Here is a 22928-nt window from a genome sequence, read left to right as displayed (position 1 = left end):
AAGGAGAATTTCCGAGGTGCAATTGGGGAGGACCAAAAGTTCAATCCTCTCATGATGAGATCCGATGCTCATAAGAAGGGGCTCCGTGCGGAAACGTATGGTACAGTCCAATCTTTCATTATTTACACAATTGATGTAGAGGGGTCTGGCGAGACTGGTCACCGGGATGTTGAACCTGTTGACGAGAGAGGCCAAAATAAAATTTCCTGCAGATCCAGAGTCCAAGAAGGCCACTGTAGAGAAGGAGAAGGCAGAGGCAGACATCCGCACAGGCACAGTAAGACGTGGAGAAGCAGAGTAGACATCAAGGACTGTCTCACCCTTGTGCGGAGTCAGCGTACGTCTTTCCAGGCGGGGAGGACGGATAGGACAATCTCTCAGGAAGTGTTCGGTACTAGCACAGTACAGGCAGAGGTTCTCCATACGGCGTCGTGTCCTCTCTTGAGGTGTCAGGCGAGACCGGTCGACCTGCATAGCCTCCACGGCGGGAGGCACAGGAACAGATTGCAGGGGACCAGAGGAGAGAGGAGCCGAGGAGAAGAAACGCCTCGTGCGAACAGAGTCCATATCTTGGCGGAGTTCCTGACGCCTTTCGGAAAAACGCATGTCAATGCGAGTGGCTAGGTGAATAAGTTCATGTAGATTAGCAGGAATTTCTCGTGCGGCCAGAACATCTTTAATGTTGCTGGATAGGCCTTTTTTGAAGGTCGCGCAGAGGGCCTCATTATTCCAGGACAATTCTGAAGCAAGAGTACGGAATTGTACGGCATACTCGCCAACGGAAGAATTACCCTGGACCAGGTTCAACAGGGCAGTCTCAGCAGAAGAGGCTCGGGCAGGTTCCTCAAAGACACTTCGGATTTCCGAGAAGAAGGAGTGTACAGAGGCAGTGACGGGGTCATTGCGGTCCCAGAGCGGTGTGGCCCATGACAGGGCTTTTCCGGACAGAAGGCTGACTACGAAAGCCACCTTAGACCTTTCAGTGGGAAACAGGTCCGACATCATCTCCAGATGCAGGGAACATTGGGAAAGAAAGCCACGGCAAAACTTAGAGTCCCCATCAAATTTATCCGGCAAGGATAAGCGTATCCCAGGAGCGGCCACTCGCTGCGGAGGAGGTGCAGGAGCTGGCGGAGGAGATGACTGCTGAAGCTGTGGTAGTAACTGTTGTAGCATAACGGTCAGTTGAGACAGCTGTTGGCCTTGTTGCGCTATCTGTTGTGACTGCTGGGCGACCACCGTGGTGAGGTCAGCGACAACTGGCAGAGGAACTTCAGCGGGATCCATGGCCGGATCTACTGTCACGATGCCGGCTGGCAGGTAGTGGATCCTCTGTGCCAGAGAGGGATTGGCGTGGACCGTGCTAGTGGACCGGTTCTAAGCCACTACTGGTTTTCACCAGAGCCCGCCGCAAAGCGGGATGGTCTTGCTGCGGCGGTAGTGACCAGGTCGTATCCACTAGCAACGGCTCACCTCTCTGGCTGCTGAAGATAGGCGCGGTACAAGGGAGTAGGCAGAAGCAAGGTCGGACGTAGCAGAAGGTCGGGGCAGGCAGCAAGGATCGTAGTCAGGGGCAACGGCAGAAGGTCTGGAAACACAGGCAAGGAACACACAAGGAACGCTTTCACTGGCACAATGGCAACAAGATCCGGCAAGGGAGTGCAGGGGAAGTGAGGTGATATAGGGAAGTGCACAGGTGAACACACTAATTGGAACCACTGCGCCAATCAGCGGCGCAGTGGCCCTTTAAATCGCAGAGACCCGGCGCGCGCGCGCCCTAGGGAGCGGGGCCGCGCGCGCCGGGACAGAACAGACGGAGAGCGAGTCAGGTAGGGGAGCCGGGGTGCGCATCGCGAGCGGGCGCTACCCGCATCGCGAATCGCATCCCGGCTGGCAGCGGAATCGCAGCGCCCCGGGTCAGAGGACGTGACCGGAGCGCTGCAGCGGGGAGAGTGAAGCGAGCGCTCCGGGGAGGAGCGGGGACCCGGAGCGCTCGGCGTAACACTAGTGTTGGTTGAACCGGCCCCCTGGGTTGGTGAGACACAGAAGATCACAGGCTGAGTTGGGGGAAACATATGGAAATCCATAGATGGGTGGATTCCCTCACCTGGGACATATTCTCTCACGGGTCTGACAGCTGGAGGAGGTGGTAGATCTTCTTTAAGACACAACTTGATTCGGTTTCAGTGAACAACTTGTGGCTCATACCCAGACTTTTGTACTTCGTATACATCAGAGTCCGGATAAGGGATGGCCGTCACCGTATAAGGTTCTGTCTCCCAGATAGAGTCTAGCTTGTGGGTCCTTGGAAACTTCCGCAGCCAGACTTTATTGCCCAATTAAAGGGGTTTGGCAGAAGCATGATGGTTATAATCCTCCTGTTATCTCTGCTGGGCCTCGCCCATCTTCTTGTTGACAATTTCTTTAGCCTCTTGGATTCTTCTGTGGTGGTCAGAGACCCATTCCAGGGAGGTTTGCGGAGAGTTGTTGAACAGGGCTTGGAGCCCAAATATTCAGTCTTTAGGCAGATGTCTATGGTGCCCCATCATCAAATAGAAAGGGGTGTACCCGTGGAACAGTGGACTGTGTTATTATAGATCTCCAATAGCTCACAGTGAGATGCTAGTGATGCGCATGCACCGCTATGTGCGGCGTGATGCGTCATCACGGCGGACACACCAGCTGCCCGCATTATTCCCTTAGCGCACACATCCCGCCCTGATACGGAGGTGAGCCCGGAAGTGTATTCAACCTTCGCAGATCATATGACCTTCACTTAGGGCCCTGATTGGCCGTTTATGCATATAAAACATAGCCACCCACTCACCCTGATTACGCCCCGGAAGAAGCCTTGGTGAAATGTTGGGTGAGGGTGGTCTGGTGCACAAGTGTCACTCTGTCTTTAGGTAACTACATCTGTATGCTGTCTATCTGTGCTCGGTACTCCTTGCTGTGACTTCCTTACCTTCTGCCTTATTTATACCTACCTATTGTTCAGTTGATCACTGTGTCTGTGGGGGGACATTATTTTCGTTTACTTCCCTACATTATAATTATTGTTATGTTCTTTTGGGTATCCTTGGTAGGGTCTTTTTGCATTATCTTAGTTACACTTACGGTAGAATCTGAGTCCCACAAGACCACCCTTCATTTTTCTGTGCCTCTGTGGCTACAGATCTGCAGTTGTATCTGCGTTATATACATTTATATGTATTTTATTTGGTTTTAAATGTCTGTATTTGGATTTTGGATTTATGTGTTAATAAAATGTTGCTAATTTTTCATAATGAATATGCATACGCTTCATTCTTCATGTCTACCTCAGGAACTGGTCACAGCAGGAAAATTTTACAGCTTTAAAACAGGGTTAGATACATTCCTGGAACAAAATAACATTAATGCTTATGAAGAAATATAAAATCCCATCCCTTCCCCAATATCGCGCCACACCCCTACCCTTCAATTCCCTTGTTGAACTTGATGGACGTATGTCTTTTTTCAACCATACTAACTATGTAACTATGTATCTATTATGTTTTGGCGTATGATCTATGCACTGTTTATGGGGACATAGTGTTTATTTATTTGTTCTCTAGAGCCCAGACTACAGCACTGTCTACAGTTCACAGTCCAGAGTCTACAGTCTCCCTAACATCTGGTTTACCAGACTTTTTAATTAGTTAGACACACCCTCCTAAATTGGAATTCCCCAATGAATGTAGGTTGGGCATGTACTTATGGTAATGACTATGGCATCACTATAATACCCAGAATGCATTGAGCATATCACCCATAATGCCTTTCCTGTGGGTGTAATGTCAACTACTCATACGCTAGGGGGTGCTATTGCATAAGTAATTAGCATCATTACCATTAAGGGTTAACTGTCAATAACTAGTCTTAAACCCACATTCCACACTTGACGAATGGAGCACTATATTAATAGGTGTGACACATATAAGTAATCAAACATGGTTTCTCCAGACATAGAGTCACCACCTAGACATTCTCAACACTATCAATTTTATGGGCAGCTTTTTATTTCAACGGTGAACAGGTGTGAAAAACACAACATTACAGTCCGGGATGTACAAAGCGGGGAGCGCGAGCGGCAGCTCAGACGCGGGGCATACCAATGAGGAGGCGAATAGTTTTGCGTCATCCGACGCTTCTTCCGGCCACAGGTATACGCCTCCCTTCAGCGGTAGCCATGTATTTATACACCGGACCATATGTAGTGAGCAATTAGAAAATATATAAATTGTGCAAAACATAAAAAAATGCATAAAAAACAACAGCACACGACTTAAAACCACTAAAGAGATAAATGACTCATAAAAATGCCAAAAACTCTTGTCTTTCATTCATGCCCAGGGCCCCATGGCATTAAGTTTAACAATCCAAAATGCCGGCGCATCAAAAATACATTTTTATCCATGTCAAATTTGCCGGATTAGAGAGAATTGACAGCGTCCCCATTGGCATGGATAAAAATTTATTTTTGATGCGCCGAGAGGCATTTTGGATTGTTAAACTTAATGCCATGGGGCCGCTGGGCATGAATGAAAGACAAGATTTTTAGGCATTTTTATGAGTCATTTATCTCTTTAGTGGTTTTAAGTCATGTGCTGTTGTTTTTTATGCATTTTTTAATGTTTTGCACAATTTATATATTTTCTAATTGTTCACTACATATGGTCCGGTGTATAAATACATGGCTACCGCTGAAGGGAGGCGTATACCTGTGGCCGGAAGAAGAAGTCGGATGACGCGAAACTAATTGCCTCCTCATTGGTATGCCCCGCGTCTGAGCTGCCGCTCGCGCTCCCCGCTTTGTACATCCCGGACTGTAAAGTTGTGTTTTTCACACCTGTTCACCGTTGGAATAAAAAGCTGCTGTTGAAGTATATCTTCCCTGGTGAGTGCGACTACTTTCTTTCTTCTGACATTGTGGACAAAATGAATTGGGACAACCAGATACAGAAACGATATCAATAGTGCAGTATTAGGTCAGCTCTACTGTTTAACCTGTTAAGGACCCATGACGTAACGTTGCGTCATGAGTCCACTCCCGATCTATAACGCGGGGCCACGGCCTCTAACAACAGCCGGGACCCGTGGCTAATAGCGCACGGCACTGATCGCAGTGCGGCGCGCTATTAACCCTTTAGACACGGCGTCTAAAGTGAAAGTAAAACCATGCCGGTTAGCTAAGGGGGCTGTTCAGGATCGCCGCGGCGTAATCGTGGCATCCCGAACAGCTGCAGGACACGAGGAGGGTCTCCTACCTTGCCTCCTGGTGTCCGATCGCCGAATGACTGCTTAGTGCCTGAGATCCAGGCATGAGCAGTCAAGAGGCAGAATCATTGATCAATGCTTTCCTATGAGAAAGCATTGAACAATGTAAAAGATCATTGTGTGCAGTGTTATAGGTCCCTATGGGAGCTATAACAATGCAAAAAAAAGTGGAAAAAAAAAAGTGAATAAAGATCATTTACCCCCTTCCCTATTAAAAGTTTGAATCATCCCACTTTTCCCATTTAAAAAAAAAATTGTGTAACTAAAAATAAACATGTGGTATCCCGCGTGCGTAAATGTCCGAACTATAAAAATATATTGTTAATTAAACCGCACGGACAATGGCGTACGTGCAAAAAAAATTCAAAAGTCCAAAATAGTGTATTTTTGGTCACTTTTTACATCATGTAAAAATGAATAAAAAGCGATCAATAAGTCCGATCAATACAAAAATAGTACCGCAAAAACCTCCCCATACACGTAAAAATAAAAAAGTTATAGGGGTCAGAAGATGACAATTTTAAAGCGTACCTGTCATGTCAGTGCAAAAAAAAGTGATATGTTACTCAGGACCCAATCCTGATCATGTGCATATAATTGTTATGTGTCTCAGACCTATATATCAAGAGATATAAGCATTTATCTGCTGGTGAGTTACTTTTTCATTGTGCAGGCTGGAGGGGGCGTGTCAGTCTGTCTCCCTCACAGGAGCAAGCCTGGGCAGTCAGCCAATCAGTACTCTCTACTCTGTAACCCTTTCCTCTCTGGTTTTATGCTGTGTCATGTGTCAGAGGAAGATACTTGGAGCTTGCCTGCATTAATCAGAAGACATTATGGTGAATTCATAACAGGATAAAATGTATAAATATAAGAATAGATCTTTATAAAATTAGTGCAAGGATTTTTTAGATAAAAGTACAGCATTTTTATGAATACATGTTCTATCTGTTTTATCTTCTCCTAGTAAAGTTGGATGCTAATCAGCATAGCTGTCACTATGTGTGTCATTCATCTTTCACAGACTCCTGAATGTCTGATAAACTTCTTTGTCATTCAGGAGTCCAAGAAAGCTTTGACTATTTCAGCATGTTGAGAGTTGTAGTTTAGTAACAACTGAAGCTTCAATGTTTGTAAATAACTGTGTTAGAGAAGTGTTGCCTCCAGCTGTTGTAAAACTACAGCTCCCAGCATGTGCACACATCCTTTATCTGTAGTATTGCATACACAATAGAAATCTCCTATACTGGATACTGGTATGCTTTACGGCCGGTATCCAGTATGCTGTAAAATCTAGACTAGTCTGTCTGGCTAAAAGACAGGCAACCCCTAGTGGTGGCTATTTTGAGCTTGAATTTCAGGTGAAAATTTAAATGTTTTTTTAACAGGTGTATATTGTGAAATGTCATATTATAATGAGTCCTGCAATATATGAAAAGTTTTTAACAATGACAGTGCCTCTTTAAACGTATAAATTTTCCTGCGTGTAGTCATGATTTTTTCCAGAAGTACGACAAAATGAAACCTATATAAGTAGGGTATCATTTTAACCGTATGGACCTACAGAATAAAGATAATGTGCCATTTTTACCGAAAAATGTACTGCGTAGAAATGGAAGCCCCCCAAAAGTTACAAAATGGCGTTTGTTTTGTTTTTCAATTTTGTCTCACAATGATCTTTTTTCCCGTATCGCTGTAGATTTTGGGTAAAATGACTGATGTCATTACAAAATAGAATTGGTGGCGCAAACAATAAGCCATCATATGGATTTTGAGGTGCAAAATTGAAAGAGTTATGATTTTTTTAAAGGTAAGGAGCAAAAAACGAAAATGCAAAAACGGAAAAACCCCTGGTCCTTAAGGGGTTAAACCGTGAGGCTGTATACAATTCAACAAGTATATCCACATAATTTCTCTATTGCGGAGGGACCGTATTTGATCACCCCCTCTCTTCCATTATCTTACTTTTTCAATCCCAGAAAAATGGAGGGATGACGCATCTGAATTATGACATAATAAAAAGTGTTTAGACACATTCGAAATACTGGATGACAACGGACCGGCAGATTGTCTCAAATGTTCCTGCATTCGTTTCTTAAGTAACCTCTTAGTGCTGCCCACATGTAACTTGACATGCCATGCATACAATCTTGTAAACTACAAAAGTGCTTTTAATAAAGTCATGGATCATGTGCCTCTTTCCATCAATGGTATTTTCTATTGCATTACATTTAAGAGCATATGGGCATACCACACATTGTGCATTGCCGCACTTGTGAAAGCCTTTTGTGTTTAGCCAGTGGGACGTAATATTAGGTGTTTGCACCATGCTAGGGGCGAGTATATTGGACAGAGTTGGAGCACATCTGGCCGAAAAACGCACCCCAGACTTAATGATTTCACTCACTACTGCATCCGTTGACAGCAAAGGTAAGTGTTTGGTCACAATCTGCTTAATCTCATTAAACTCTGTACTGTATGTTGTAACGAATGTAGGCTGTTCATGAGCAGGAAGACGTCTCTTACCTTTAAGAAGGACATCTCTGCTCATATGATCAACACGAACTCGAGCTTTCTTTAACATCCACTTAGGATATCCCCGCTGACTCAGGTGAGTGCATACCTGATCGTCTTCCCTGTGATACATCTCCTGTGAAGAACTGTTTCGTTTTATACAGATCAGTTCCCCAACTGGGATCGCCGATATCATGTGCTTAGAATGGCACTGTTACGCCTAGCGCTCCGGGTCCCCGCTCCTCCCCGGAGCGCTTACAGCGTCTCTCTCTCCGCAGCGCCCCGGACGGTCCCGCTGACCGGGAGCGCTGCACTGTCATGGCCGTCGGGGATGCGATTCGCACAGCGGGACGCGCCCGCTCGCGAATCGCATCCCAGGTCACTTACCCGTTCCCATCCCCTGCTGTCATGTGCTGGCGCGCGCGGCTCCGCTCTCTAGGGCGCGCGCGCGCGCCAGCTCCCTGAGACTTAAAGGGCCAGTGCACCAATGATTGGTGCCTGGCCAATTAGCTTAATTGGCTTCCACCTGCTCCCAGACTATATCTCATCTCTGCCCCTGCACTCCCCTGCCGGATCTTGTTGCCTTAGAGCCTAGTGAAAGCGTTACTGTGTTTGTCCATACTGTGTACTTGACCTCCTGCTATTACCTTATTGACTACGATCCTTGCTGCCTGCCCCGACCTTCTGCTACGTCCGACCTTGCTTCTGTCTACTCCCTTGTACCGTGCCTATCTTCAGCAGTCAGAGAGGTTGAGCCGTTGCTAGTGGATACGACCTGGTCACTACCGCCGCAGCAAGACCATCCCGCTTTGCGGCGGGCTCTGGTGAACACCAGTAGTGACTTAGAACCGGTCCACTAGCACGGTCCACGCCTATCCCTCTCTGGCACAGAGGATCCACCTCCTGCCAGCCGGCATCGTGTCAGTAGATCCGGCCATGGATCCCGCTGAGGTTCCTCTGCCTTATATCTCTGATCTCACCACGGTGGTCGCCCAGCAATCCCGACAGATCGCCCATCTAACCCACCAGCTGTCGGAAGTGTCCACCATGGTGCAGCAACTTCAGTCACAACTTCTGCCTCTGCTACAGCAGCAACCATCTCCTCCGCCAGCTCCTGCACCCCTTCCGCAGCGAGTGGCCACTCCTAGCCTCCGCTTGTCCTTGCCGGACAAATTTAATGGGGACTCTAAGTTTTGCCGTGGCTTTCTTTCGCAATGTTCCCTGCACTTGGAGATGATGTCGGACCAGTTTCCTACTGAAAGGTCTAAGGTGGCTTTCGTAGTCAGCCTTCTGTCTGGAAAAGCCCTGTCATGGGCCACACCGCTCTGGGACCGCAATGACCCCGTCACTGCCTCTGTACACTCCTTCTTCTCGGAAATTCGAAGTGTCTTTGAGGAACCTGCCCGAGCCTCTTCTGCTGAGACTGCCCTGCTGAACCTGGTCCAGGGTAATTCTTCCGTTGGCGAGTACGCCATACAATTCCGTACTCTTGCTTCTGAACTATCCTGGAATAATGAGGCCCTCTGCGCGACCTTTAAAAAAGGCCTATCCAGCAACATTAAAGATGTTCTGGCCGCACGAGAAACTCCTGCTAACCTGCATGAACTCATTCATCTAGCCACTCGCATTGACATGCGTTTTTCTGAGAGGCATCAAGAGCTCCGCCAGGAATAAGACTTAGATCTCTGGACACCTCTCCCACAGTCTCCATTGCAATCTGCGCCTAGGCCTCCCGCCGAGGAGGCCATGCAAGTGGATCGGTCTCGCCTGACCCTGGAAGAGAGGAATCGCCGTAGGGAAGAGAATCTTTGTCTGTACTGTGCCAGTACCGAACATTTTTTGGTGGATTGCCCTATCCGTCCTCCACGTCTGGGAAACGCACGCTCGCACCCAGCTCTCGTGGGTGTGGCGTCTCTTGATGCTAAGTCGGCTTCTCCACGTCTCACGGTGCCTGTACGGATTTCTCCTTCAGCCAACTCTTCCCTCTCAGCCGTGGCCTGACTGGACTCTGGTGCCTCTGGGAATTTTATTCGGGAGTCCTTGGTGAATAAATTCCGCATCCCGGTGACCCGTCTCGTCAAGCCACTCCACATTTCCGCGGTCAACGGAGTCAGGTTGGATTGCACCGTGCGTTACCGCACGGAGCCCCTCCTAATGTGCATCGGACCTCATCACGAAAAAATTGAGTTTTTGGTCCTCTCCAATTGCACTTCCGAAATTCTCCTTGGACTACCCTGGCTTCAACACCATTCCCCAACCCTGGATTGGTCCACAGGGGAGATCAAGAGCTGGGGTACCTCTTGTTTCAAGGACTGCCTTAAACCGGTTCCCAGTACTCCCTGCCGTGACCCTGTGTGTTCCCCTGTATCCGGTCTCCCTAAAGTCTTTATGGACTCTGCCTGCCATAAGAAGTGCCTCTCCCCCCCTCCCAGTCCAGTCAGGCAAGCCTCGGTGCCTCCTTATGGTCCCCGTCCTGGTCTCACACTGCCCCGTGCCAGGCCTCGCCCTCTGCCCTCCCTCCCCATTCCCACTCCTGCTGTACTGCCTGCCGTTGAGGAATCCCTCCATTCTTTCCCGGTGTCCTCATCCCAGGGGAGGCAGTTACCGGACAAAGAGAAGGGGAGACCTAAGGGGGGGGGTACTGTTACGCCTAGCGCTCCGGGTCCCCGCTCCCCCCCGGAGCGCTTACGGCGTCTCTCTCTCCGCAGCGCCCCGGAAGGTCCCGCTGACCGGGAGCGCTGCACTGTCATGGCCGTCGGGGATGCGATTCGCACAGCGGGACGCGCCCGCTCGCGAATCGCATCCCAGGTCGCTTACCCGTTCCCATCCCCTGCTGTCATGTGCTGGCGCGCGCGGCTCCGCTCTCTAGGGCGCGCGCGCGCGCCAGCTCCCTGAGACTTAAAGGGCCAGTGCACCAATGATTGGTGCCTGGCCAATTAGCTTAATTGGCTTCCACCTGCTCCCAGACTATATCTCATCTCTGCCCCTGCACTCCCCTGCCGGATCTTGTTGCCTTAGAGCCTAGTGAAAGCGTTACTGTGTTTGTCCATACTGTGTACTTGACCTCCTGCTATTACCTTATTGACTACGATCCTTGCTGCCTGCCCCGACCTTCTGCTACGTCCGACCTTGCTTCTGTCTACTCCCTTGTACCGTGCCTATCTTCAGCAGTCAGAGAGGTTGAGCCGTTGCTAGTGGATACGACCTGGTCACTACCGCCGCAGCAAGACCATCCCGCTTTGCGGCGGGCTCTGGTGAACACCAGTAGTGACTTAGAACCGGTCCACTAGCACGGTCCACGCCTATCCCTCTCTGGCACAGAGGATCCACCTCCTGCCAGCCGGCATCGTGACAGGCACGAATTAGCCCTTAAAGTTGTATTGCTTGAAATTTCCTTGCGATATGGTTTTACCTCAACTCTGCCTGTCACAAGATTTCCATGCAACACAATGTCAAGGAAGGGAACCTCGTTTTTGCACCATGTATGTGTAAATCTCAAGTTACATTGATTATTATTCATATATTCCATGAACATAGTGGCCGACTGATAATCTGATGACAAAGCCATGACAATGCCATCCACATACCTCCCATACCATGAGAGGCATGTGTTAGACGGATTAGAATCTGAAAAAATAATTCTCCTCCCACCAGAAAACAAAAAGGTTGGCTAAAGCAGGTGAGGATTTGGCCCCCATAGAAGCACCTGTGCGCTGCAAATAAAAATTACCTTCACCAAAATAATTGTGTTTTAACACATAATCTACCACCTCAATGATAAACAGTTTCAAATCAAAGGAATATTTTGAGAACCTATTCAAGATCTCAGAAACAGCTACTAAAGCCAAATCTTGGAGGAGTGCCTGGTGCAATATTCTGCTGGTAGGTTTCTGCTCCGGCAGCCCCTAGTTTGTTGACATTCAAACTATAGTAGAATCCTGGATATGTAGTTGCGGTATGATCAGTGGCGTTGCTAGGGTTGGTGTCACCGGTGCGGTAGAAAATGGTGTCACCCCCATACCTACCCCATCCCCCAGTAAGTTTTTAGCCTGTTGTTACAGACACCACTGTTGTAGCGCATTGTGAGAAATTCCAGTATAATAATCAGATATACCAGTTGCCACAGAATAGGAAAGTGTTAAAGAAGTTTTCACCATTGAAATATACAGCTCCCAGAATTACTTAAAGGGGTACTCCACTGGAAAACATTTACTTTTATATCAACTGGTGCCAGAAAGTTAAACAGATTTTTAAATTACTTCTATTTAAAATCTTAATCCTTACAGTACTTATCAGCTGGTGTATGCTCCACAGGAAGTTGTGTAGTTCTTTCCAGTCTGACCACAGTGCTATTTGCTGACACCTCTGTCCATGTCAGGAACTGTCCAGAGCAGGATAGGTTTGCTATGGGGATTTGCTCCTACTATGGACAGTTCTTGACATGGACAGAGGTGTCAGCACAGAGTACTGTGGTCAGACAGAAAAGAAATTAAAAAAGAAAATAACTTCCTGTGAATCGCTTATACAGCAGCTAATAAGTACTGGAAGGATTAAGATTTTTAAATAGAAGTAATTTACAAATCTGTTTAACTTTGTAGCACCAGCTGATTAAAAAAATGTTTTCCAGTAGAGTACCCCTTTGAGCAGTGGTGAGGTTATGCTGGGAGTTGTAGTTTCACTGACCTAACTGTAGAACTGACAAGCGACTACAGCTCTGATAGGACATAGAGAGGAGAATGTACAATGGAATCAGTGACTACAGGTGACATCTTCTCTATAGTGAGGAGAATGTACAATGATATTAGTGACTACAGGTGACGTCTTCTCTATAGTGAGGAGAATACACAATGATATCAGTGATTACAGGTGACGTCTTCTCTATAGTGAGGAGAATACACGATGATATCAGTGACTACAGGTGACGTCTTCTCTATAGTGAGGAGAATACACAATGATATCAGTGATTACAGGTGACATCTTCTCTATAGTCTTCCCTTATCTAATTCAGATGGTACATACTGCCAGGACTTGTTTCAGTTAAAACTTCTCTCTGCAGAATGTGACGCCCAGACGTCTCCTCACTATGTCAGCGCATTCTCATCCTCTATATGAAAACAATTATTATTATAAACCTGACAGACACTGTATCCCCTAAATATAATACTACTATACACTACACTCTTTGATTATAAACCTTCCATACACCATACCCACTGAATATAATACTACCACACACTGTACATTCTGAATATAATACCAACACATACTGTACCCTCTGAATATAAATCTGTCACATACTGTACCCCTGAATATAATACCGCCACACACTGTACCCACTGAATATAATACTACCACATACTGTACCCTCTGAATATAATACTACCACAAACTGCGCCCTCTGAATATAAATCTGCCACATACTGTACCCTCTGAATATAAATCTGCCACATACTGTACCCTCTGAATATAAATCTGCAACATACTGTACCCCTGAATATAAATCTGCAACATACTGTACCCCTGAATATAAATCTGCCACATACTGTACCCCTGAATATAAATCTGCCACATACTGTACCCCTGAATATAAATCTGCCACATACTGTACCCCTGAATATAATACCGCCACATACTGTACCCTCTGAATATAATACTACCACCCACTGCGCCCTCTGAATATAATACTTAGAGATGAGCGAACTACAGTAAATTCAACTCGTCACAAACTTCTCTGCTCGGCAGTTGATAACTTTTCCGGCATAAATTAGATCGGCTTTCAGGCGCTCCCGTGGGCTGGAAAAGGTGGATACAGTCCTAGGAGACTCTTTCCTTGGACTGTATCCACCTTTTCCAGCCCACCGGAGCACCTGAAGGCTGAACTAATTTACACAGGATAAGTCATCAACTGCCGAGCCGAGAAGTTCGTGACGAATAGAATTTACTGTAAGTTCCCTCATCTCTAATAATACTACCACAAACTGCACCCTCTGAATATAATACTACCACCCACTGCGCCCTCTGAATATAATACTACCACCCACAGCGCCCTCTGAATATAACGTTGCCATACAGTGCACCCTCTGAATATAATACCACAACCGCAGTAACACCCCTCAACATCCGTTAGCTGATGCTATTACCACGGGAGGGGGGGATTGGTGGTGTTGCTAGTGGATGATGGGGGTGCTACTACTGGGGGGGTGTTGCTGGAGGATGGTGAGGGTGCTACTGGCCATCCCCCCTGGCAGTATCACCCCCATCATCCATCGGCAGAATCATCCTCCTGGCAGGAGCACCTCCATCATCCACCATCAGGATCTGCTGATGGAGGTGCTGCTGGGGGGGGGGATGTTGCTGGTGGATGATGAGGGTGCTACTGCCAGGGGGGGAGCATTAGGTAGGCAGCAGTTCCCCCACATTAGGTAGGTCGCAGTTTCCCCACATTAGGTAGCATCTATTCCCCACATTAGGCAGCATAGATTCCCCACATTTGGTACCAGTTCCCCCACATTAGGTAGGTACCAGTTACCCCACATTAGGTAGCAATTTCCCCACATTAGGTAGCACCGATTCCCCACATTAGGTAGCAATTTCCCCACATTAGGTAGCACAGATTCCCCACATTCAGTAGCACAGATTCCCCACATAAGGTAGCATAGACTCCCCACATTTGGTAGCACAGATTCCCCACATTAGGTAGCATAGACTCCCCACATTAGGTAGAATAGACTCCCCACATTAGGTAGCATAGACTCCCCACATTAGGCCGCAGGTTCCCTTGCAGGTTCCCCACAATGGGTCAAAGTCTCCCCACAATAGATCGCTGGTTATAGCCCCCCACCCACCCACACACACAAAAAACACATACAACACAGAGAGACACACACACAAACACACACACACACAGTCACACACAGAGTCACACAAACACACAGAGTCGCACAAACACACACACACAGAGTCACACACACAGTCACATACACACACACAGTCACACACACAAGCATAGATAGAGACAGACAGACAGAGAGAGACAGAGAGACAGACATACACACCCACCCATCCAGCGCAGCGCTCCTTCTCACCGTGCGCCGTGCGAGTGACGTAACAGACGTCCTCCTGCGCGGCCATGTGGTGTGATGTCAGGCCGGCGCAGACGTGGGAGCGGAGGCTGGGCACAGTGCTGGTGAGGGGGGGGGTGTGATGATGGACGGGCGCACAGTGAAGGTGAAAGAGAGGGGTTGCTGACGGACGGGCACACCGCACACACAGCGCAGGGGGGGAGGGGTGCTGATGGATGGAAGGCCGGTCGGGCACAGATGGGGGGGTGTCTGTGTAGCTGGGGAGGGGGGGGGGTGCTGCGGAGCGTCTTGGTGTCACCCCATTAGGTTGGTGTCACCCAGTGCGGGCCGCACCCGGGTCGCAACGCCACTGGGTATGATGCACTGCAGATCTGCACCTTAAATAAAGTGCCTGGTGAGCCCTATTAAAGCCCCTCCCCCCAATAGCATAGATGCCCTTCAGCATGGTTTTGCTGGATGAAAAAATTGCTGCATGCAAAAAATTTTTATCTAACACCTACACGCTGGCATCTGTGCCATATCGCCGTATTAATGGGAACAAGCCCTTTACAGGGGTACACCGGTTCTTACACATCTTATCCCCTATCCAAAGGATCGCAGGAGTCCCGCAGCTGGGGACGCCCGTGATCATGCACGCGGCACCCCGTTAGTAATCAGTCCCCGGAGCGCGTTCGCTCCGGGTCTGATTACGGTCGACCGCAGGGCCGGCGGCGTGTGAAGTCACGCACCCGCCCCCGTGTGATGTCACGCTCTGCCCCTCAATGCAAGCCTAAGGGAGGGGGCGTAATAGCTATCACGCCCCCTCCCGTAGGCTTGCATTCAGGGGCGGAGCATGATGTCACACGGGGGCGGGACGTCACACGCCACCGGCCCTGCGGTCGACCGTAATCAGACCCGGAGCCAACACGCTCCGGGGACTGATTACTAACGGGGTGCCGCGTGCATGATCACGGTCGTCCCCAGCTGCGGGACTCCTGCAATCAGGCATCTTATCCCCTATCCTTTGGGTAGGGGATAAGATGTGTAAGCACCGGAGCACCCCTTTAAGGGAAACTTTCTTTATTAAAAGGACTAACATATTCCTCCAATTATCAGCTATTTCAGCAGTAATGGAAGTTATTCAATTGGTATCAGGCACCAAGCACAGCTGAGTCATCCTAGGCAAGGGTGAAACGAATGAAAGCTTAATAATAACTAAAAATTACATATTTCATTATTTATCTGAGCAGCATTGCAGGATGACAGTTGCATCGGCCATAGTAATCATGAGTGTCACTAGACGTGTCAATTGTTGTGTGACAAATCTTTTGCATGCGATGACATCAATAAAAAGTCACAAGATTGGAAAATTCTTTCCTGCTACCGAACATGTAGACTGTAGTGTGTCCCCCCCAACCCCTAAAAAAAATTGAAGGTACGTTCAATATAAACTAAAAATGATAATGTATAAAACTAACATTTATAAGTCTTTTCTTTTTTATTAAATAAATGTGATTAGGTGTTTAATGAAAATTATGCAACTTTTCTTGGTTTTATGATCTATGCTTGCTGTCAGAAATGGTTATTTAAAGGGAATCTGTAAGCTCTATATCATGTTCCGAGCTGCAGACATGGGCAGATAGCTGACAGGGAAGTAAAACAAATGATACCTGTTTCTTAGCTGATGGCTGATTAGAAAAATTATAAAATCGTGTTTTTCTTCTAAGCTCAGGTACCATAGAGGCCAGTCTGAGCTGCAGTATGCATGAGCCCCTCCCTCCCCCCACCCCTTCCTGCTCTGCAATATTGATGTACAGGGTTTGTGTTCCCTCTCTGAGCCTTGTACATCAATCATGCAGGGCAGGGAGGAGGTATGCTGCAGCTCAAGCCAGCCCCTACGACTTCTGAGCTTAGAATGAAAACATGATTTTATAGACCAAAATCTATCATCAAACATAGTGCATGAAAAAGAACATATGGTCACTCCCTTACAACCTTACACAAATTATTAAAAGTAGAGAAAAACTGCTCACCTTTTGGTTTTGAGATCAGGGTACAACACCTATGATCGCATACAGTATTTGATAGTAGGAGTTAGCCGATGCTGCTGCCTGCTACCCAGACGGGTGTCACCTATAATGGTCAGTGGAAACTAAATACAGAAGGTCCGAGTGGACTCTTGGAACAACGGGTATGATTCTTGGCGCACGCCATCTTGCAGAGGTGACAAACAAGGTCCTCAATTAAAATAACAAAGAACATTTATTGAGCAATAGGGAAAACATGTTTCAAAAGGATCACCCCTTTGTCAGGTCTATCAATGATTGAGTTAGGCTGGGTTCACATCACGATTTTCCAATCCGGTTCCCGTATGCGGTTTCTTAGTAAAAACCGTATGGGACCGTATTGAAAAACGTATACATTGATAAATCATTGAAAACCGTATGCATCAGAATGCATACGGGTGCATACGGTTTGCTGCCAACACGTTTTTTTCCCGTTCTGAAAACCGTGTCCGACCACGGTTTTTAGTCCTGTTTGAAAACCATATTGCAACCGTATGCGGGTCAATACGGTTAACCGTACGCGTTTTGTGCATTGTGCATGCGCTTTGGACTCCAAAGTCAATTAAACAATGAAATCTTTATTTAAAAATGTACAAAATTGCTAGACAAAATCAAATATTCACAGCCAAAAACGTATGGAACAGTATGGAAACTGATACATTTTTTCAAACCGTATACAGTTAAAAAACGCATACGGTTTGCTTTTTCTCATACTGTTCAATCCGGTTCAGTCTGTTTTTAGACCCATACGGTTTTGGGAAAAAAACTGATGGAAAACAGTATTGCAAAATCGTGATGTGAGTATTACCTCCTATGCAGTGGTCTTCAATCTGCGGACCTCCAGATGTTGCAAAACTACAACTCCCAGCATGCCCAGACAGCCAACGGCTGTCCGGGCATGCTGGGAGTTGTAGTTTTGCAACATCTGGAGTTCCGCAGGTTGAAGACCACTATTGGGTTCAAAATCTTTCATTTTTTAGATTTTGCACCTAAAAATTGGGTGCGTCTTATACGCCGGTGCGTCCTATAGGGCGAAAAATACGGCAGTTATTAATCCAATCCCAAATTTATTATAGACAAGAAGGTGAATAGTTAATAATTTATGATGAACAAGTAAGTAAATAGTTAGTTAATATGTCATCACAAACCTATTATGAAATAAAAACAACAGTATAGAATAAATACTGCAGGACCCTTGCTGTTAAATAAATATACTCTGAACTTCATAATGAGACCTAAAATACACATTCAAATAACATGATAAGTATATCTAATTATAGTTAAATGGTTAATTGTAGATTAATAGTTAAATTAGTAGGTTAGTTGATGAATTGAAACGGCAATAGCCAATATCCAGAATATTGCAGTATATTGTCATAGATGATAAAGTGCAGTCCTTGAGATGATCTGTTAATCGTTGCTATGGACAACAAGGCCAGTTTTTCTATTAAGCCGTTTAGGTATTAGTTATTATTTTATATATATATATATATATATATATATATATAGATTTTTTTTTTTTTTTTTTTTTTTGTTTCGACTAAAAAAAACTGCAGAAATTCTGTGATAGGTTAAATGACAAATGATAAGCACTGGCTTCTGGTGCTGTTGGGGATCAACCTTATGACATCACGGGTTTTTGACATCAAAGCACAATGGTTTTCGCTAAAATAACATTCCAACATTCAACAATTCCTTCACTCTGATAGTTACTAAGGATTGGAGAGAAGGTCTCATTATGTATCTATAGTTGACTTGGTACACTGTATATTCTGCCAAAACTTTCTATCAAAAATATGAATGGCAATGTGAAGTCTTCACATATGTTGATGACCGTAAAATGGATGCGGATAATATGTTCCACCATTCCAGTCATGAGGAGCCACAGTCTGTAAGCAGCAGATCATTAAGGTCACGATTTAAAACATTTTTAACACAAAAGGAAAAGACTGATAGAGGAGAAGACTGTAACTGTAGCCTTAGCGGAAGGCAACATAGCAGGGACCTTCTTATTCCCAAAACTTTTTTTGCTGTAGGTTATTACTTGTATTTCTGTATTTATTCTTTTTGCCATTTATTCCCTATTGGTCTAGTCCACATCCCTATATAGGAGTATGGATGGTTAGAGCTGGCTTGGGATTGACAGCTGTATCGAGCAGCGGAAAGAAGAGTGGGCTATATACCGCCACAGTGAGGGTCTGTGCCACCGAAGAGGAGCTCATGTTGGTGTTGAAAACGAGTCAAGAAGTGAACAGCGGCCCTGCAAGAAAGAAGAACAAAGATGGGCTCTGACCTTGGTTCCTCTGCCACAGCCGCAGTAAAAGAGCTGTGCCAACAGCTGTTGGCAAGGGCTGAGGGAACCAGCAGTGAGACATGGCTGCAGCAATGCCTGGAAGATGGAGATGCGGGACTGGATGAGATAGTGGCAGACCAGGACCCAGAACTTTGGGTGCAGCAGGATAGTGAAACTCCCTATGCCTCTGCAGGAAGAAGGAGTGCCCGGCAGGGACACACCAGTGATGATGTGGCAGTGTTTGGTTAAAGGCTAAGTATGTTAGGGGTGTTATTCCGGTCTCAATTCCACAGGTTCCAGGAGCTGGCACCGGAGGTCGATTCCATTGGTTTTCCCTGCTCACACCACTTGTGGGAGCTGGTTTGGGATTTTTTTTTATTATTTTCATGGTTTGGGATTATTTTCATAGCTTGGTGGCAGAGAAGACATGGGCTGAGCTGAGCTTCGATCTACCTAGAATGGATTTATCTAACTTGTGCTCTGTATTTTACACCTGTTCTTTCAATAAAACCTCTTTTGAATTTGAAAAAAGTTTTTTAATTTTTCGGCCTAGGTCACCTTAAATTCAGTTCACACTCGTTTAGAATTGGTGCAGCCACAGAGGCCCCATTATGGGGTTTAAATCCAGAAGCAAAAAAGCAGTGGGGTATCATTCAAGTATTTGAGCTATGTTCGTCCCAACCTTTAGACTGTTTGATTTCTTTCAGGAGCCGGTTGCCAAGTGGTCTGGATACTGGGCCACACTTTTGTGCAGTGCAACAAATTTAGATTTAAACAGGAAGGATTTTAAAGTATGTTGGGGTTACGTTAGTGACCTGAGCTGGTTAAATTAAAGATGGAAATTTGGTAGACCCACCTAACATTCTTGTCATACACGCAGGAGGGTACGACAATTCTGTGCTTTTTTCATAATGTAAGTGTGGTGAACCAGGAGAGTTGTGCGGTCTGGGGTGTTGCGGTGATGTAAGTGCAGGGTCTGGTGGTATTAACCCTTAGATGTTGTGATGCCAGGGTGAGGTTTCCTTAGTGTTAATGGTCCTACCGCCCACCGTCCCAGAAACGGCAGGGAAAATAACGGAATGTCCACAGCAGACTTTATAAATAAACTGAAGAACTTTACTTGAAGATTTTATGCAACAGTCTCTATAAATAAGTCTCTTAAGAGGCAACCGGAATGCAGGTTCCTCACAGGTTTTGCTGGGACTTGGTAGCAATGAGCTTTGATGCAGGCCACGGTGCTACTAATTATAATATTCTAGCTGGTAGTAGTCACACAGGATTTGATAGATTGAGCTTTGTAACTCACGGTTTAGTACCTGCTGGTTCTTAGGCTTTGGCCTAGATTAATTGTGATTTCTGCTGAGATGTTGTCACGATGCCGGCTGGCAGGTAGTGGACCCTCTGTGCCAGAGAGGGATTGGCGTGGACCGTGCTAGTGGACCGGTTCTAAGCCACTACTGGTTTTCACCAGAGCCCGCCGCAAAGCGGGATGGTCTTGCTGCGGCGGTAGTGACCAGGTCGTATCCACCAGCAACGGCTCACCTCTCTGGCTGCTGAAGATAGGCGCGGTACAAGGGAGTAGGCAGAAGCAAGGTCGGACGTAGCAGAAGGTCGGGGCAGGCAGCAAGGATCGTAGTCAGGGGCAACGGCAGAAGGTCTGGAAACACAGGCAAGGAACACACAAGGAACGCTTTCACTGGCACTAAGGCAACAAGATCCGGCAAGGGAGTGCAAGGGAAGTGAGGTAATATAGGGAAGTGCACAGGTGAAAACCCTAATTGGAACCACTGCGCCAATCAGCGGCGCAGTGGCCCTTTAAATCGCAGAGACCCGGCGCGCGCGCGCCCTAGGGAGCGGGGCCGCGCGCGCCGGGACAGAACAGACGGGGAGCGAGTCAGGTAGGGGAGCCGGGGTGCGCATCGCGAACGGGCGCTACCCGCATCGCGAATCGCATCCCGGCTGGCAGCAGGATCGCAGCGCCCCGGGTCAGAGGACGTGACCGGAGCGCTGCAGCGGAGGGAGTGAAGCGAGCGCTCCGGGGAGGAGCGGGGACCCGGAGCGCTCGGCGTAACAGTACCCCCCCCCTTGGGTCTCCCCCTCTTCTTGGAGCCTGAGAACCTGAGGAGCAGACTTTTGTCAAGGATGTTGTCCTCAGGTTCCCAGGATCTCTCTTCAGGACCACAACCCTCCCAGTCTACTAAAAAAAAATTTTTCCCTCTGACCTTTTTGGCAGCCAAAATTTCCTTGACCGAGAAGACGTCCGAGGAGCCGGAAACAGGAGTGGGAGGAACAGATTTGGGAGAAAAACGGTTGAGGATGAGTGGTTTGAGAAGAGAGACGTGAAAGGCATTAGGGATACGAAGAGAAGGAGGAAGAAGAAGTTTATAAGAGACAGGATTAATTTGACACAAAATTTTGAAAGGACCAAGATAGCGTGGTCCCAACTTGTAGCTAGGGACACGGAAGCGGACATATTTAGCGGAGAGCCATACCTTGTCTCCAGGGGAAAAAACGGGGGGAGCTCTTCTTTTCTTATCCGCGAACCTCTTCATGCGTGAAGAAGCCTGTAAGAGAGAATTTTGGGTCTCTCTCCATATAATGGAAAGGTCACGAGAAATTTCATCCACAGCGGGCAGACCAGAGGGCAAGGGGGTAGGGAGGGGGGGAAGAGGGTGACGGCCGTACACCACGAAAAATGGGGATTTGGAGGAAGATTCAGAGACCCTGAAGTTATACGAAAATTCGGCCCATGGAAGGAGATCTGCCCAGTCATCCTGGCGGGAGGAAACAAAATGTCGCAAATAATCACCCAGGATCTGGTTAATTCTTTCTACTTGTCCATTGGACTGGGGATGATATGCAGAGGAAAAATTTAATTTAATCTTGAGTTGTTTACAGAGAGCCCTCCAGAATTTAGACACGAATTGGACCCCTCTATCCGAGACAATCTGCGTAGGCAACCCGTGAAGACGAAAAATGTGTACAAAAAATTGTTTAGCCAACTGAGGCGCAGAAGGAAGACCAGGAAGAGGGATGAAATGTGCCATTTTGGAGAATCGATCAACGACCACCCAAATAACGGTGTTGCCACGGGAAGGGGGTAAATCAGTAATAAAATCCATACCAATCAGAGACCAAGGCTGTTCGGGGACAGGCAGAGGATGAAGAAAACCAGCGGGCTTCTGGCGAGGAGTCTTATCCCGGGCACAGATAGTGCAGGCTCGCACAAAGTCCCCAACATCCGTCTCCAGAGTCGGCCACCAATAGAAGCGGGAGATGAGTTGCACAGATTTCTTGATGCCCGCATGACCTGCGAGATGGGAGGAGTGACCCCATTTGAGGATTCCGAGGCGTTGGCGTGGAGAAACAAAGGTCTTTCCTGGAGGAGTCTGCCTGATGGAGGCAGGAGAAGTGGAGATCAGGCAGTCAGGTGGAATGATGTGTTGCGGAGGGAGATCAACTTCTGAGGCATCCGAGGAACGAGAGAGAGCATCGGCCCTAATGTTCTTATCGGCAGGACGAAAGTGAATCTCAAAATTAAATCGGGCAAAGAACAGAGACCACCGGGCCTGGCGAGGATTCAGCCGTTGGGCCGACTGGAGGTAGGAGAGGTTCTTGTGGTCGGTGTAGATAATAACAGGAAATCTTGATCCCTCCAGCAGATGCCTCCATTCCTCAAGTGCTAATTTAATGGCTAGA

At 47.2% G+C, this 22928-nt stretch overlaps 1 long non-coding RNA gene across 1 annotated transcript in view; it reads right to left on the bottom strand.

Annotated features, from left to right (window-relative positions):
• The window catches only part of LOC130274277 (uncharacterized), a 58471-nt gene that overhangs the window by 22723 nt on the left and 12820 nt on the right, over positions 1 to 22928 (bottom strand). The window contains exon 3 of the long non-coding RNA XR_008844307.1: positions 16904 to 17003. This is a non-coding gene — a long non-coding RNA (uncharacterized LOC130274277). The remainder of the gene's footprint in view (positions 1 to 16903; positions 17004 to 22928) is intronic.

The sequence above is a fragment of the Hyla sarda genome, chromosome 5 (genome assembly GCF_029499605.1).
Source record: "Hyla sarda isolate aHylSar1 chromosome 5, aHylSar1.hap1, whole genome shotgun sequence".
Classification (NCBI taxonomy): domain Eukaryota; kingdom Metazoa; phylum Chordata; class Amphibia; order Anura; family Hylidae; genus Hyla; species Hyla sarda.
The sequence above is the reverse complement of the archived record's forward strand: the minus strand, read 5'-3'. Positions and strand labels throughout refer to the sequence as shown.